This window comes from Oncorhynchus keta, chromosome 2 (genome assembly GCF_023373465.1).
Source record: "Oncorhynchus keta strain PuntledgeMale-10-30-2019 chromosome 2, Oket_V2, whole genome shotgun sequence".
In the NCBI taxonomy this organism is placed as follows: Eukaryota; Metazoa; Chordata; class Actinopteri; order Salmoniformes; family Salmonidae; genus Oncorhynchus; species Oncorhynchus keta.
Window position 1 is genome coordinate 57,009,389 of NC_068422.1, and position 16,491 is coordinate 57,025,879.

Consider the following 16,491-nt stretch of genomic DNA (forward strand, 5'->3'; position numbering starts at 1 on the left):
GTGTATCCTCTGTGTGCTGGACAGCGCTGGTGGGCATAGGGGGCCAGTTTAGTGATATATTACAACGTTCATAGCCTGACACCTTGGCATGGGGATCAGCATAGTCCTAGGTTCTGCCAAAATCACTCTAGTCTATGAGTAAAGCCACTACACAAAGTCATCAAAGTCAAGCCCCACACCCAGGCTAATATGGCAAATTGATAAGTTAGTAAAAATTGATAGCCTATAGATGAATCAAAGTCATGATGGCAAGAACAACTTCCCGAGGTATTAAAATAAGTGATTTATATCACTCTGTTGGTAAATACTTGCATCAGATCACATTTATAAAAGGATTGGTATTCTGGTTAAAATCCATTGATGAAAACTTGAAGACCTTGTTGGGACTAAACCCCTATAAGACATAGGGCTACATCAGTCTCTTGCTGTCGGGACTGAGACTTACTTCTACTTACCGCCAACAAGGTCGCAGACTCAATTAATTTACAACTCGGCGAGGGCTGTCATTTCTCCACTTTTACACAGGCAGATCCTAGGGCAGTGTTTTGGGGCCCTGCACTCTTTGAGAAATGTCCAGTCGCTGCAGTGATGAGGAGTGACAGGAGGTTTCTCAGACTTATTAGCGTTCTGCGAGCCGGTGTCATTAGAGATTCGCGTCACTCTGTGAATTACTATTTCCCCTTGTAACGGTGTGAGCGTCCGTGCGAACCGCAATGCTCTGTTCTGTGACCCCCCTGGGGTGGGACGTGAGTGAGGACAGATACGGCCTGCTCATGAATTAAGGATGACATCAGTGGTGGTCAACTTTCAACCCCTACGTCCATATCGCCGACGAGGATCTGGCTGACAAATGGGCATCAGTACTCAGAGCGACTCCAAGTAACAATGCTTCCCTGGTTAAGTATTCAGGAGGGGACATGGCCGGGGCTAATTCTGAAGATGCCATGTTTAAAATAGTCACAGCTGCTGCTACTGATGGGGAGGTTTCTATAATGTATGTTGAGATATTGTTCCAATTTTACAGGGTTTGGGGGAATTTCCATTTAAATTCAAGACGATTCAGGAAATATTTAGAAAAAGATACAGTATCTTTGGAGTGTCCATCACATTTTTTAAAACCACAACCTGTAATTATTCAAGTGATAACTGAACCTAAAATAAACAACTAAAATAATGAGTGCTAACAGTGAACTGACCATCCATTCTGAGATGATGATGTCCACCATCTCAAGGGGCAGTTTGACCTCCTCTATCCTGCCCTTTATCAGAGTGACCCTGTCCTACAGCTGGTTCGACCTAAGAGGAAATGAGACATTAAAAGAAAAAACATGTCATCTTTCCTGTTCAAAACATTTTTATTGCAATAATGAAACAAGACACTATGCGATAGTCCAAAATTACAGCCAGAGAGTTTCATTTTCTTATCTTAATGTATCATGGTAACAAATCAATAGCTGTACTATGATCTCCTAACAACACACGGCTTTTGTGTAATATTCTAAGGTTAGGACTGCTATTCTTATTAAGTGGTCTATTATCTCTCACAAGTATAAAAAAAGTCCCCGTAGTTGAGGCACAGCAAACAGTGAATTTGTTCCGACATATACCCAACCTACTACTCTAACATTGGTCAAAAGCCAAGCCATTTTGGGTAAGCAGGACATAATTGTTCCTCCCCTGTGGCCTTTTCACGCAGAGGTTTGTGTGTTAACAAACACCCAACCTGACCAGTGTGTGTGTGCGTGTGCGTGTGTGCGTCCAGAGCACGTGTGTGTACAGAAGAGGTGTGTGTATACACAATACATTCGAGTCTGTACTGATGTGGTGACTACGAGAGTGCACCCTGTTTAAATGATCCTTCCTTTTCTGACCGGCAACCCAGGGTATCAATCTCTGTGCATATTCCATTATCATGACAGCTAATGTTACTGGGGACAGAATAATTACTCATGGCCCAAGAGTGCATTTCTGCAGCGCTGATCCTTATCACCCGCTCCCTCTCGCTCGCTATCACATCCTCCCAGAATCACTCTCTAACGTTCTCTCTATCCCCCTTCTCTACCTCCCTTTTTCTCCCTCCCTTCAGGAGTGGGAAACACTGTAATCTCATTATTGGGGTAATTTAGAGGACAATGCCAGGACACTGGGGGAGGGGAGTGGGGGGGTGTAAAGGGGCATTAAGAGGTAGAAAGAGATAATGACCAAAAGAAAGAGAGCGAAAGAGAGTGTGTGTATGTGTTAGAGAAAGAGAGACAGACATAGACACAGAGAGAGAGAGAGAGAGAGAGAGAGAGAGAGAGAGAGAGAGAGAGAGACATTCTTCTGGTTGCTTGTGGTGTTAATCCTGTACCCCTTGTGGTTAAATACACACGTCTCATCATCCTAAATCCATCTGTATCGGAGTAGCAGGATTATGCCACAACTCCCGTGGAGGTACAAGGCTCTACGGTGAGTCTATTTAACTCACATAGGCACCTTAATGCACCTGGATTTGTTGCACCTAGAAAAATGTTGGATTCTAGCTTTATTACCTCAAATATTTGTAATTGTGTTTATAAATCTCTTTGTGTGCGCCTATATTTTTCAATTTAGGTGCACACGTGCTCCTTATAAATAAAGCATAGTTTATTCCCCAATGTTCTACAGCCCCCAAAAAATCTATATTATATACACTCAATGGTTAGTTTATTAGGTACACCACCCTGTTCACAAAAATGGTTCGGTCCTACAGACAGGCCACTGAGTGTATAGTTAAGGTATTTTAAAATTTTATTGACAAATTTAGGATAGTAATGTAGATTGTGAGATCGATGAGAGGGACAAAGCAGAGAATGTGAGTTGGGGAATGGGGGATGGAATTGCTGCCTCCAGGGACAAATGTGGTCTGGGGGTGGCAGCACTACACTACAACGAGACCAGCCAATGACAAGAGTTCGATAGTATTTTGAGTGGAACATTCCTTTAAAAACCAATATGGTTCAGTCTTCAAATCTCCATCAGGGTGCTGTTCCTAAAGTATTCCTATCTGTGAGCATGGCTTCCAGTGCAGCTGGTTGAAGAATTAAACAACAGTATAGCTCTCAATGCAACACTCGACTAATCAGACAATTCAGTCAGATTATCTATATAATAAAATGCCTTGTAATCCATCAATAATCTCCCATTTTTCAAAGGCAATGATTGTAAATGAACTCATCCTGTTTTCTCATTTAAACACATGTGCGAGTGAGAGCGAGATTCCTGTCTGGCGTACAGCAACCATTTTAATTAGAGCCCGAACAATATCAGTTCACAGACGTTAAATCGGTCGATAAAGGCTTTTTAAAGCTATATCGGTATCGGCCGAAATAGGGTGGAAAAAGGGAATCTAATGCTTATCAGAACACTTATCTGAACCATAATCATGATGCGTCATTATTGTCACAATGTAAGAACTCAACATAGTTATTGGATATTTCCTCTTTTGGATGGCAATTTATGAGAATTCAGTGTAGAAAAATGTAACTTTAAAATGTTTCATTATTTGTATGTTTTGTATGTTTTCCCCCCCCCCCCGCCCAAAACAAATCTGAATTGGACACAAAATAGCATATCTGTCGTAGGGCTGTGACAGTAATTGAATAACCATGTAACTGACGGTTATGGATAGAGACCGGCATGAAAATAAAATAACCAGCAAAAGCGTTTAAATAGGCCTATATTCATTTTTGTATATATTTTTCTCTTTATTTGCATGTAGTTGAACTTGACCTAACAGCGGGAATGTTTACTAATGATTATAAGCAATTGTTTCGCTAACTCTATCTATTCAACTTTCTACATCTCCTCTTTCCAACTTTCTCGACCAGCTAATTGCTAGATGCGCGGGGGTGTAGAGGGCTATAGGCTATGGCATTTCAATACATTTTAAAAAATGATGCGTGGCTCATTTTTATTGCTTGCTAGTAAATAAATAAAAAGGTTGGATTATGTCTGACTATTCATGAATTATTCAACAGCAGCCGACAATGTTGTTCTGGCTCTGAAGCCTATAATGCACTAATGTGTCAAATGGACAATGAGCCAATCCTCTCCAACCTGGCATGGTATAATTTGATACGGAATATTTTCTTATTATATAGACTAATCAACGCTGATCAGGACCGGTCCTGGGCGAAATGCTGCCGTATACAAAAAAAATGCCATCCTCCTAGCCCCGCAAAGTAGAATAGTAACCTATGAATACCCATTTGGTAGCCTACCATTTGTAAAACATGCATTTTTATGTTTATACCAGTCATTAGGTTACATTCATTTATGTTAATGCATGTGTTACAGTAATTTACCACTGTACATTTTCAGAGTGGAAACGTTGTTAGCAGAGTTCAAAACCTGCTACACTTGTGAGAAACAAGTTTTGATTTATTTCATACCATAATTTTTGCGCTCCATGTGAGCAATGAGAATGTGATACAACTGCATTGTTGAATTTCACTACACCCGCAATAACATCTGTTAAATACAGTGCATTCGGAAAGTATTCAGACCTGTTGACGTTTTCCACATTGTTACATTACAGCCCTGTTCAAAAATGTATCAAATTATTTTTTCCCTCAATCTACAAAAAATACTCCATAACGGCAAAGAAAAAACAGTTTAGACATTTTTAAACATCAAATTTACATAAGTATTCAGACCCTATACTCAGTATTTTGTTGAAGCACCTTTGGCAGCGATTACAGCCTCAATTCTTCTTGGGTATGATGCTACAAGCTTGGCACACCTGTATTGGTGAGTTTCTCCCATACTTCTCTGCAGATCCTCTCAAGCTCTGTCAGGATAGATGGAGAGCGTTGCTGCACAGCTATTTTCAGGTCTCTCAAGAAATGTTAGATCAGATTCTAGTCCAGGCTCTAGCTGGGACACTCAAGGACATTGAAACTTGTCCCGAAGCCACTCCTCCGTTGTCTCGGCTGCGTGCTTAGGGTTGTTGTCCTGTTGGAAGGTGAACCTTCACCCCAGTCTGAGGTCCTGAGCACTCTGAAACAGGTTAAAATCATGCTCCGTTCATCTTTCCCTCGATCCTGACTAGTCTCCCAGTCCCTGCCACTGAAAAACATCCCCACAGCATGATGCTGCTTCACCATAGATATGGTACCAGGTTTTCTTCAGATGTGATGCTTGGCATTCAGGCCAGAGTTCAATCTTTGGTTTCATCTGACCAGAGAATCTTGTTTCTCATGGTCTGAAAGTCTTTTAGGTGCCCTTTGGCAAACTCCAAGCAGGCTTGCGTCTGGCCACTCTAACATAAAGACCTGACTGGTGGAGTGCTGCAGCGACGGTTGTCCTTCTGGAAGGTTCTCCCATCTCCACAGAGGAACTCTGGAGTTGTTAGATTGACCATCAGGTTCTTGGTCACCTCCCACCTCACTTCTCCCCTGATTAGTCAGTTTGGCTGGGTGGCCAGCTCTAGGAAGAGTCTTGGTGATTCCGAACTTCTTCCATTTATGAATGACGGAGGGCACTGTGTTCTTGGGGACCTTCAATGCTGCAGAAATTTGTTGGTACCCTTCCCCAGATCTGTGCCTCGACACAATCCTGTCTCGGAGCTTTACAGACAATTTCTTCAACCTCATGGCTTGGTTTTTGTTCTGACATGCACTGTGAACGGTGGGAACTTAACAAGACAAGGTAGGTGTGTGCCTTTCCAAATCATGTCAAATCAATGGAAGTTGTACAAACATCTCAAGGATGATCAATGGAAACAGGATGCACCTGAGCTTAATTTCAAGTCTCATAGTAAAGGGTATGAAAACGTACGTAAATTAGTTTTTTCAGTAGTTTTTTATAAATTAGCAAACATTTCAAGCCTGTTTTCACATTGTCATTATGGGGTATTGTGTGTAGATTGATGAGGGGGGGTGAGAATTGAATCCATTTCAGAATAAGGCTGTTACATAACAAAATGTGGAAAAGGGGAAGGGGTCTGAATACTTTCCGAATGCACTATATATGTAGGTGACCAATAAAATTGGATTTATTTTCCTTCTCTGTCTTGTAAATTTTTCCTGAGCACACATGGAAGCACCTGGCCTGCTTCTTGCAAATGTCAAATGTAGGAAAGTTCTGTCATTTTTTATTCACCTCACACAGTAAATCGACAGTCATTTAAATGTTGTTGTTTTTTTAAGTAGTTTTTTTTTAAACATCCATTCAAAATACAATACTCCATACTTTCATTGTCAATTCATTATCTTATAGCCTACTTTCAGTAAAGCCTAAGGTAGGCCTTGGTTTTTAAAAACGTTTTAAGGAAAGAATAAATATTTGCTTGTGTGGCTTTGATTAAAGCGTGCTTTTACAGCAGTGTGCGTGTGTGAGTGTGCTGATTCTCTCTATATGCCTACATGTCCATTCAAAAATGTTCCTAAAGTAGCCCGTCTGGACTCCGTCTCTTTATTTAGACTCAAATGCTCCTGTCTTGATTTAATCTTGTAAACTGCCTCTTCAGTAGCTGAGGCTACATTGTGTCAATGCCACTGCTATCGAATGACCTCAGCAGCATGGTTTGTGACTTTATACAAATATTTAGTGAAAAGTGGGAGACTTAATTTGAATGGTTTCGTGCGTAAAAATGGGATCTGCATTTAAAAAATATATATGTGCAGAAAAGCCAACAGACAAGGTAAGCATATATCTTTATTTTCACTCCATTGTTGGGAGGCAGGTAGCCTAGTGGTTAGAGCGTTGAGCCAGTAACCGAAAGGTTTCCCGGGTGCCTGTAATGGTTTTCTTCTGTGGATGAAGGATCAGACCAAAGCGCAGCGTGGTTAGAGTTCAACATGTTTAATAAAGACCATAAAATGTGTACCGTCACAGCCCTAATCAGTCGGGTTCAAATTTTAATTACATATCCTTATATACAGGGATGCAAACTTGTCACGTTCTGACCTTTATTTCCTGTGTTTTGTATTTAGTTAGTATGGTCAGGGCGTGAGTTGGGTGGGCAGTCTATGTTTGTTTTTCTATGTTTTGGTTATTTCTATGTTTCGGCCTAGTATGGTTCTCAATCAGAGGCAGGTGTCATTAGTTGTCTCTGATTGAGAATCATACTTAGGTGGCCTGGGTTTCACTGTGTGTTGGTGGGTGATTGTTCCTGTCTCTGTGTGTGCACCAGATAGGACTGTTTTGAGTTTTCACATTTCTTGTTTTTTTTGTTAGTTTGTTCATGTGTACCTTTACGCATTAAAAAAGAACCATGGACAATTACCACGCCGCGTATTGGTCCTCTGATCCGTTTCGCCTCTCCTCTTCGGAGGAAGAGGAGGAAATTCATTACAGAATCACCCACCAAAATCGGACCAAGCGGCGTGGTAAAGGACAGCGACGACAGCAGCAGCAGCATCAACAACAGAGGCCACCATCACAGGACTCCTGGACATGGGAGGAGATACTGAACGGGGGACCCTGGGCACGGGGGGAAAATCGCAGCCCCAAAGCAGAGCTGGAGGCAGCGAAAGCTGAGCGGCGGCAATATGAGGAGCCAGCACGGCAGTGCGACAGGTACGAGAGGCAGCCCCAAAAAATGTTTTGGGGGGGGCACACGAGGTGTGGTACTAAGCCAGGTAGCAGACCTGAGCTCACTCCTCGTGTTCATGATAAGCAGCGCATTACTGGTCAGGCACCGTGTTATGCGGTTAAGCGCACGGTGTCGCCAGTGCGTGTCCATAGCCCGGTGCGCTATAGGGCAGCCCCCCGAGAGTGCCATGCGAGTGTGGGCATTGAGCCAGGGCGTATGGTGCCTACTCAGCGGGTCTGGTCGCCGGTACGCAGTCTTGGTCCAGGTTATCCTGCGCCGGCTCTGCGTGCTGTGTCTCCGGGGCGCTGGGAGGGTGCAGTGCGTCCTCTGCCTGCGCTCCGCTCGTACCGGGCAACTGTGGGAGTGGAGCCTAGGGGAGAGGTGCGTGTAGTAAGCACTAGATCTCCCGTGCTTACCCACAGCCCGGTTCAACCTGTGCCTGCACTCTGGAGGGTCCGGGCTAGAGTAGTTGTCCAGCCTGGGGAAGTGGTGCCAAGGTTGCGCACCAGAGCTCCAGTGCTCCCTCACAGCCCGGTCTTTCAGGCTCCTCCTAACACCAAGCCTCCTGAAGGTCTCCCCAGCCTGGTGGTTCCTGTGGCAGCCCCACGCACCAGGCTGTCTCTCAGTCTCCTCCCTGCAGGTGCACCCGCCTGTCCGGCGCCGCTGCCGGAGCGTCCCGCCTGTCCGGCGCCGCTGCCGGAGCGTCCCGCCTGTCCGGCGCGCTGCCGGAGCGTCCCGCCTGTCCGGCGCCGCTGCCGGAGCCTCCCGCCTGTCCGGCGCCGCTGCCGGAGCCTCCCGCCTGTCCGGCGCCTCTGCCTCCTGTGGCAGCTCCACGCACCAGGCTGTCTCTCTGTCTCCTCCCTGCAGGTGCTCCCGCCTGTCCGGCGCCGCTGCCGGAGCCTCCCGCCTGTCCGGCCCTGCTGCCGGAGCGTCCCGCCTGTCCGGCGCTGCTGCCAGAGCCCCTCAGCCCAGAGGCGCCAGAGCCCCTCAGCCCAGAGGCGCCAGAGCCCCTCAGCCCAGAGGCGCCAGAGCCCCTCAGCCCAGAGGCGCCAGAGCCCCTGCCCCTCTGTCCAGAGCTTCTGCCCCTCTGTCCCGAGCTGCCCCTCTGTCCAGTGGGGTCATTGAGAGGGGTTGCCATGGTGAGAAAGCCACGGAGGCGGACAATAAAGCGGACTAAGACAATGGTGAAGTGGGGTCCGCGTCCCGCGCCAGAACCGCCACCGCGGACAGACGCCCACCCAGACCCTCCCCTATAGGTCAAGGTTTTGCGGCCGGAGTCCGCACCTTTGGGGGGGTACTGTCACGTTCTGACCTTTATTTCCTGTGTTTTGTATTTAGTTAGTATGGTCAGGGCGTGAGTTGGGTGGGCAGTCTGTTTGTTTTTCTATGTTTTGGTTATTTCTATGTTTCGGCCTAGTATGGTTCTCAATCAGAGGCAGGTGTCATTAGTTGTCTCTGATTGAGAATCATACTTAGGTGGCCTGGGTTTCTCTGATCCGTTTCGCCTCTCCTCTTCGGAGGAGGAGGAGGAAATTCATTACAAAACTGTTGAGGGCCCAAAAACGTGACTTGTTTTGCACTGAATCCCTGCTAGGGGGAAATACAGGTTTTAACTAATTAAACAACAAAGAATGTGATCTACATGATCAGTCTCTGTGTGTAAAATAAAGTGGGAAACTAACTCAAAGCTCAAATATGTAAAGTAAGCAATCCAATGTTATTTGTTGCTTAGACTTTACTGCAAATGACACTCAAGTCTTGAGAAAAAAGACAATACACTAATATTGCAGGTAGCCATGACAGCCTTTATTATGGCCACACACATCTACATTTTGCACTTGGGAAAAAAACATCTTAATGTAGAAATAGAATGAAACAAACAGGCATTCTATTTTGCTCTATTATAGTGGCCACTATAGTGGTTATCGATCAAGTGCACAAGGCTACATGTGTGCAAAAATAACGGTCACCAAGTAAAAAAATTTAATAACCCCCCCCTCACTCACACGTGTTACTGTCAAGTTCAACACAACAAAAGCAATCTCTTTGGGCTACACATTATTACATTGTACACTTTCAGCCTGTGGACATATGTTCTACAATGTGCCAGCAGAGCATGCTACCCTTTGTTGGCATAATTTATCTCTTTCAGGCAGACAGTACACCTGGCATACCCCTTTTAATCCACTGACTGAAAAAGTGAGAAAGAGGCCAAGTGTGTGGTGTTCCTTTCACCTCTATGGTGGCATCCAGCTTAAGCCAGGCCCAGCTCCAGCTATACTACAACCCTGAATCCACTTGTTTAACAAGCAACGCCTCATTTTCACCTAATTCCCTCATACTGAAAATTAACCACATACTCTAGAGGGAAAATATCCATTCACAGATAACTAGTTAACTAGCTAACAAACTAACATTTCACACAGATTGCCAGGGTCCAATAAGCAACTAACACGTTGTAACTTGAGGAAAGGCAAGGAGTCGTAAACCAGTTAATACTATAGCGAATTGGTTAGGTTACTAACGTTAGCTAGCTAACGTTACAACATCAAATGCGCTAACGTTAGCTGTCTGACTATTAGCCAGCTAATTTTCACACTATAAACTCAATTATTTGATCAGGTAAATTTTGTTGCTCAACATTTCTCTGGCTAGCTAACGGAGAATTCAACCCAGCTAGCAAGATACTTAATGCTAACAATACTTGTTCCACCACACTTTTCCCTCACCTCAAACTTTCCAAAAGCCAGTTGTTTTTCGGTTGTAGCTCATGAGGTATACTTCATCATCTTCTCACCCCCGTCTCCATGGTCAGGCTTCTCACCTACCTCTTCGTTATCGTGCAAGCGCTGATGATGTAACTAGCAAATTGGTTGTCTTTTCTCTCTTCAGTCGCGTGCTGCATTCTGTTATGTGAACGATTGGCTGAGCCTGGGATACAGCCAATGTTGCTCCAAACGCGCATCACTCGTTCGCCTACAACCAGTAGTGACCCCCCCCCCCCAAAACTTTTCTCATCACATCTACAAGAAGCATGTAGGTCACCTATTTTGGATTCAAAAAGGTGAATTTCGCCAAAAGGTGCAAGTTTGCATCCCTGTACATTAACTTCCACGGTGGGGTAGTGACAGATACTACACACAGGCACTGTGATTACACACACGTCCACACACCAGCTGAGCAGCTGAGCGGTTCTGATGAAATGAGTGGGTCTTGGAAGAAGAGGAAGGGGTTTTGAGGTGTGTGTATGTGTGTGTGAGCGTGTGCATGTGTCGGTATAGGTGTGCATCTGGAGTACAATGTCATGTCCTCACCTTTGTCCTGCCGCGCTGGGAGGCCTAGTGTGACAGTGCCTGCATGCCAACACACACACACACCGACAGCGAATCAGTGGGCTGTAAAATTAAAAAGTCCCCTCTCCTGCAATCCCATTGTTTTGCTTATACAACACTCCCGTGCATAATGGTAATAATAACAGACAATAATGGCCCCTAACTCAAAGCTACATTCAGGCATATGCCGAATGAGGAGAGTGCTTGGTGGTCTACGGGTGGTAAAATGAGTTTGGTTTGGAAGCACTGTCCTTTCATTGGTGGTGCTAGGAGAAAGCTGGTATAAAACGGGTGTAGGTGTTATAGAACACACAGCAGGTGAGAGTGTAGTAGCCACTTACACTCGTACCTGTATACAGGTTGAAAATGGCAGATTTGGGCACTGATAAATGCCTTAATTGGAATGCAGTGGCTGTAAAGTAACATGCTATAAAAGAAGTCAGCGCTCTGGCTCTGTGCTTCACAGCGTTCTATGGGTTTTGACTAACAGATTGGAACTTGAGCACCTCGCACAATAAGAAGTTGCCCCATCCCTCCTGCCAATTAAGCAACTTTTGCTTGTTTTGTCTGAGTAAGGGAAATGCTGTTCATTAAGAAAGAGGTTGCACTAGCAGTAGTTTAGAGAGCAGCTGTGGAAGAGCCGAGAGGCAGGGGAGAAGAGAGTCAGTCATGGTGTACTAAATTATGTGAGTTACGGGCCAGGCCGACTGACACCCGCTTTATTGAACTCAACCACCTGAAACAAATAAAAAGGTAGCTGGAGGTCACAGAGACCTCTACTGAGAGTCTACACTACACTGGGGAAGGGAGTGTGCTAGTCCACACGCTACTGGAGAGGGAAATGTGCTAGTCAACATACTACTAGGGAGGGAATATACACTGCTCAAAAAAATAAAGGGAACATTAAAATAACACATCCTAGATCTGAATGAATGAAATATTCTTATGAAATACATTTATTTACATAGTTGAATGTGTTGACAACAAAGTCACACAAAAATTAATCAATGGAAATCAAATTTATCAACCCATGGAGGTCTGGATTTGGAGTCACACTCAAAATTAAAGTGGAAAACCACACTACAGGCTGTTCCAACTTTGATGTAATGTAATTAAAACAAGTCCAAATGAGTCTCAGTAGTGTGTGTGGCCTCCACGTGCCTGTATGACCTCCCTACAAAGCCTGGGCATGCTCCTGATGAGGTAGCGGATGGTCTCCTGAGGGATCTCCTCCCAGACCTGGACTAAAGCATCCGTCAACTCCTGGACAGTCTGTGGTGCAACGTGGCGTTGGTGGATGGAGCGAGACATGATGTCCCAGATGTGCTCAATTGGATTCAGGTCTGGGGAACGGGCGGGCCAGTCCATAGCATCAATGCCTTCCTTCCACACTCCAGCCACATGAGGTCTAGCATTGTCTTGCATTAGGAGGAACCCAGGGCCAACCACACCAGCATATGGTCTCACAAGGGGTCTGAGGATCTCATCTCGGTACCTAATGGCAGTCAGGCTACCTCTGGCGAGTACATGGAGGGCTGTGAGGCCCCCCAAAGACATGCCACCCCACACCATGACTGACCCACCGCCAAACCAGTCATGCTGGAGGATGTTGCAGGCAGCAGAACATTCTCCATGGCGTCTCCAGACTCTGTCACGTCTGTCACGTGCTCAGTGTGACCCTGCTTTCATCTGTGAAGAGCACAGGGCGGCAGTGGCGAATTTGCGACTTTTGAGCAGTGTACTTTCCAACTGAAAATATATTTCAAATGTGTTTGCTGAAGCAAAGACTCAAATGTGTTTCCTAATAAATCACAGCAATCGTGTGAGTACAACATCAGAACCAAATTTGCTGTGAAAGAAAGCATTATGATACTCTTGTTTTGTGGGTCTGTGGTCCGTATAATTTTATGTTGGACAGAGAAGCTAAGTTCTGGTGACTTGTTAAAAAGGACATTCTACTCCCAATTTATAATTTATACATCCAGAAATGAGGCCAATAACATATTGGTAAGATAATTTGTTTACATTATTTTAACATATTGGACCATGCATATAGCCCATATTATCAGGAATGATATTAGCAAGAAGCATTAACACCTGTAGCCCAACTGATGCAGCATAGTGGCTATTGTAACGGCGTTCGTCTGTTGAAGGAGAGTCGGACCAAAATGCAGCGTGGTTAGTTCGATACATCTTTAATGACGAAAAAAACACGAACAATACAAAAACAACAATCGGAAATGTGAAAACCTATACAGCCTATCTGGTGACTACAAACACAGAGACAGGAACAATCACCCACAAAACACACAGTGAAACCTAGGCTACCTAAATATGGTTACCAATCAGAGACAACGAGAATCACCTGACTCTGATTGAGAACCGCCTCAGGCAGCCATAGCCTATGCTAGACACCCCTACTCAGCCGCAATCCCAACGCCTACTAAAACCCCAATAAAACACAACAAAATAAACCCATGTCACACCCTGGCCTGACCAAATAAATAACAAAAACACAAAATACTAAGACCAAGGCGTGACAGCTATAAATAGTCTGATGCATGTTGTTGCCAATCTTTTAACTAGTTAGCATCCTACTGATGAATTGTATGTCCCAAAAAACTTGCATAAACACAGTGAATATAATGTAGCCCGACCTGTTAGGGCAGGGGTGTCAAAGTCAAATGGACGGAGGGCCAAATAAAAAATTTAGCTACAAGCCGAGGGCCGGACTGTTCGAATGTTCATTGAAAAATTTTTAAATGACGCATATAGTCTAGTGAACCTAATTGAACCTACTGAAAACCTAACAAATATATTCCAATATGATCAGATAAATAAAGCAATATTTTCTTATGGCTCTGTCAGTAATCTTTAATTTTCAACAGACACAAAAGACAAATTTCCTTTATATAAAAATCCCCATAACATGAACATTAAATGAAAGAAACCGGTATTCAAGGCACCATCAGTAGCCTATATTTTCTATTTTAGCAAAAGTGGGCTAAATTTACTTCAAAGAAAAAAACAATAATAGCAATTTTCTATCATCCACTCAACTGAAATATTTTTAAAATATAATTGGATTGAAATACAATAAAATAAAGTGCAAAAATCTATTAATCAAAAACAACACTTTGTTTAAGGAGAAGTAACATGCAGTGAAAACAAATATTAAACTTTAACTTTTAAACTTGAACTGAGTAAAAACTCTAAATATGTGATTGCACAGTAATGTTCACTTGTTTGAGGTTGAGGGTGATACTTGGTGGTGTCCCATCTTTTCCACAAGTTCATCAATGTTCGGGGTAAGGCTCTGAGCTGAGGAAATCCTCAGAATTGAGTGGAGGTGTTCAGCAGTAAGTCGACTTCTGTGTGATGTTTTGTTCAAGTTCATCAAAGAAAACAGTTGTTCACACAGGTATGTGCTGCCAAACATAGACAACGTTTGAGCAGCCTGGATGCGCAGCTGGGGCATTGTGTCGGGGAGGAAACGGGCGAACTCCGCAGCACCCACTGCCGCATATTTTGCCCTCAGTGCATCATTGCATTGGAGGTCAATCAACTCCATTTGGAGGTTTGGTGGTGAGCTTTCCACGTCAACAGCAAATGGGTTACCGAGCAGTTCCAACCTGCTTTTTTGTGCTTCAAAGTCAGCAAATCGGCGTCGAAAGTCAGCGGCAAGCATACCTATTTTATCAGCCAACTGTGCGCTCGGGAACGCACTGGTAGAGAGCTTCTCTTTCATGGTCTGGCAGCTGGGAAAGTGGTTCAAATTTTCTTTCCGCATCTGCGTCTCCCACAGAGTCAGTTTGGTTTTAAATGCATTCACTGTACTGTACATATCAGAGATGACACGATCCCGACCCTGCAGCTGCAAGTTCATTGCATTCAGATGACTCGTAATGTCACACAGAAAAGCCATTTCACACAGAAACATTTCGTCTTGGAGTTGTGTTGTGTCTTTCCCTTTGCTGTCCAAGAACAGACAAATCTCCTCACGAAGCTCGAAACATCTTTGAAGCACCTTTCCCTGGCTTAGCCATCGCACCTCTGTGTGATAAGGCAAATCACCATGCTCCGTTTCTAACTCCGTCAGAAATGCCTTGAACTGGCGGTGATTCAAACCTTTGGCTCTGATAAAGTTAACTGTGCGCGTGATGATGCTCATTACATGCTCCATTTTCAAGGCTTTACCGCACAACGCTTCCTGGTGTATGATACAATGATAAGCTGTCAGCTCACCTGTCGCGTTTTCCTCTTGCATCTTTTCCCGTATCTTCGATGCTGACAACTGCTGTGCCAATAAATATTGAAATGAAGCAGCCTACTGCTCGGTGCGTCACCGTTGCATTGTGGGAAATGTAGTATTGGTGCGTGTAAAAGATCTGCGGGCTGCCGGCTTGCTGCGGTCTGCGGGCCGGTTCTAATAATAAATCAAGATCATCCCAGGGGCCGTAAAAAACCTTCTCGCGGGCCGGATGTGGCCCGCGGGCCTTGACTCTGACATATGTGTGTTAGGGTAACACGCCCCCTGCCTGTACTTCTCACAGAAACCACTTCATGTCACCATTTCTCCCCCCTAACACCTTCCCTGGTTGCCACTACTCTTGCTCAACTAAAAATATAATCTGTCTCATTACAATTTTGTCACTCACCCCAACCCCCCCAAAAGTTTTTACCCAGTATTCCATTTAGCCCCACTACCCCCTATGCATTCATCGCAAATTGCTGAGTGGTCACATGCGTAACAATGCTGCTGCTAAAAACTCTGGGATTAAAATTATGTAGTTCACACATATTTAAGAGTTGAGAAATAAATCAAGTAGGAATGGAAAGCTGGGATCCCCCTCTTTATAACAATGGACATTAAAACTGCTGTTTTGCCCACAATTGTAAGAATTGGTATGCATTGACTGCGTGTCAATGTTTATTTAACGCATTAATACTTATCTCGCATAGAACACACAACAACAAGCCGACTAGGTAAATATATAAAGTATTCTACTATGGGATGTCTGATTTTTCTATTCATTACTCGTTTTGTTTGCAGAGGAAAAGTACATGTGGACTGTTTTAGCATCTTCAAAGTGCGCCTCAGCAAAACATATTTTTTCATGTTCCATATTTCTAGGGCATGGCAGCACCACAGTTAATGAATGCAGCAGAAACACTGACCCCAAGCAGTAATCAAAATCCACAAAGAAATGGTTAATTGACCACAAAATTAACAAGTCTCCAGACTTAAACCCAATTAAAAACCTGCGGTTTGGATTAAAGGGGGCATTCCATAAGAGCAGATGAAGGATATCAAGAGATCTGGAAATATTCTGTATGGAGGAATGAGCTAAGATCCCTCCCAACGTGTTCTCCAATCTCTTAAAACATTTGAGAAAAAAGCTGTGTCATTATCCTTGCAAGTGGATAACAGGGGTGCCAATAACTTTGACCCGTATTGTTTTTGTATTATGAAAGGTTGGGCTAATGCGGTAATCAACAGGGAGTTGTAAACGGTACGTTACCTAATTAACCCTCCTCGAGACTTTAAACTGCCCCACAAACCGCGGGCTCAGCTTCCGGCAGGGCAGGCGGAGGGGCAGG

At 44.3% G+C, this 16,491-nt stretch overlaps 1 pseudogene; it reads right to left on the reverse strand.

The window, feature by feature from the left end:
• Nucleotides 1–16,491, reverse strand: part of LOC118362170 (protein arginine N-methyltransferase 3-like) — a 75,676-nt pseudogene that overhangs the window by 30,195 nt on the left and 28,990 nt on the right.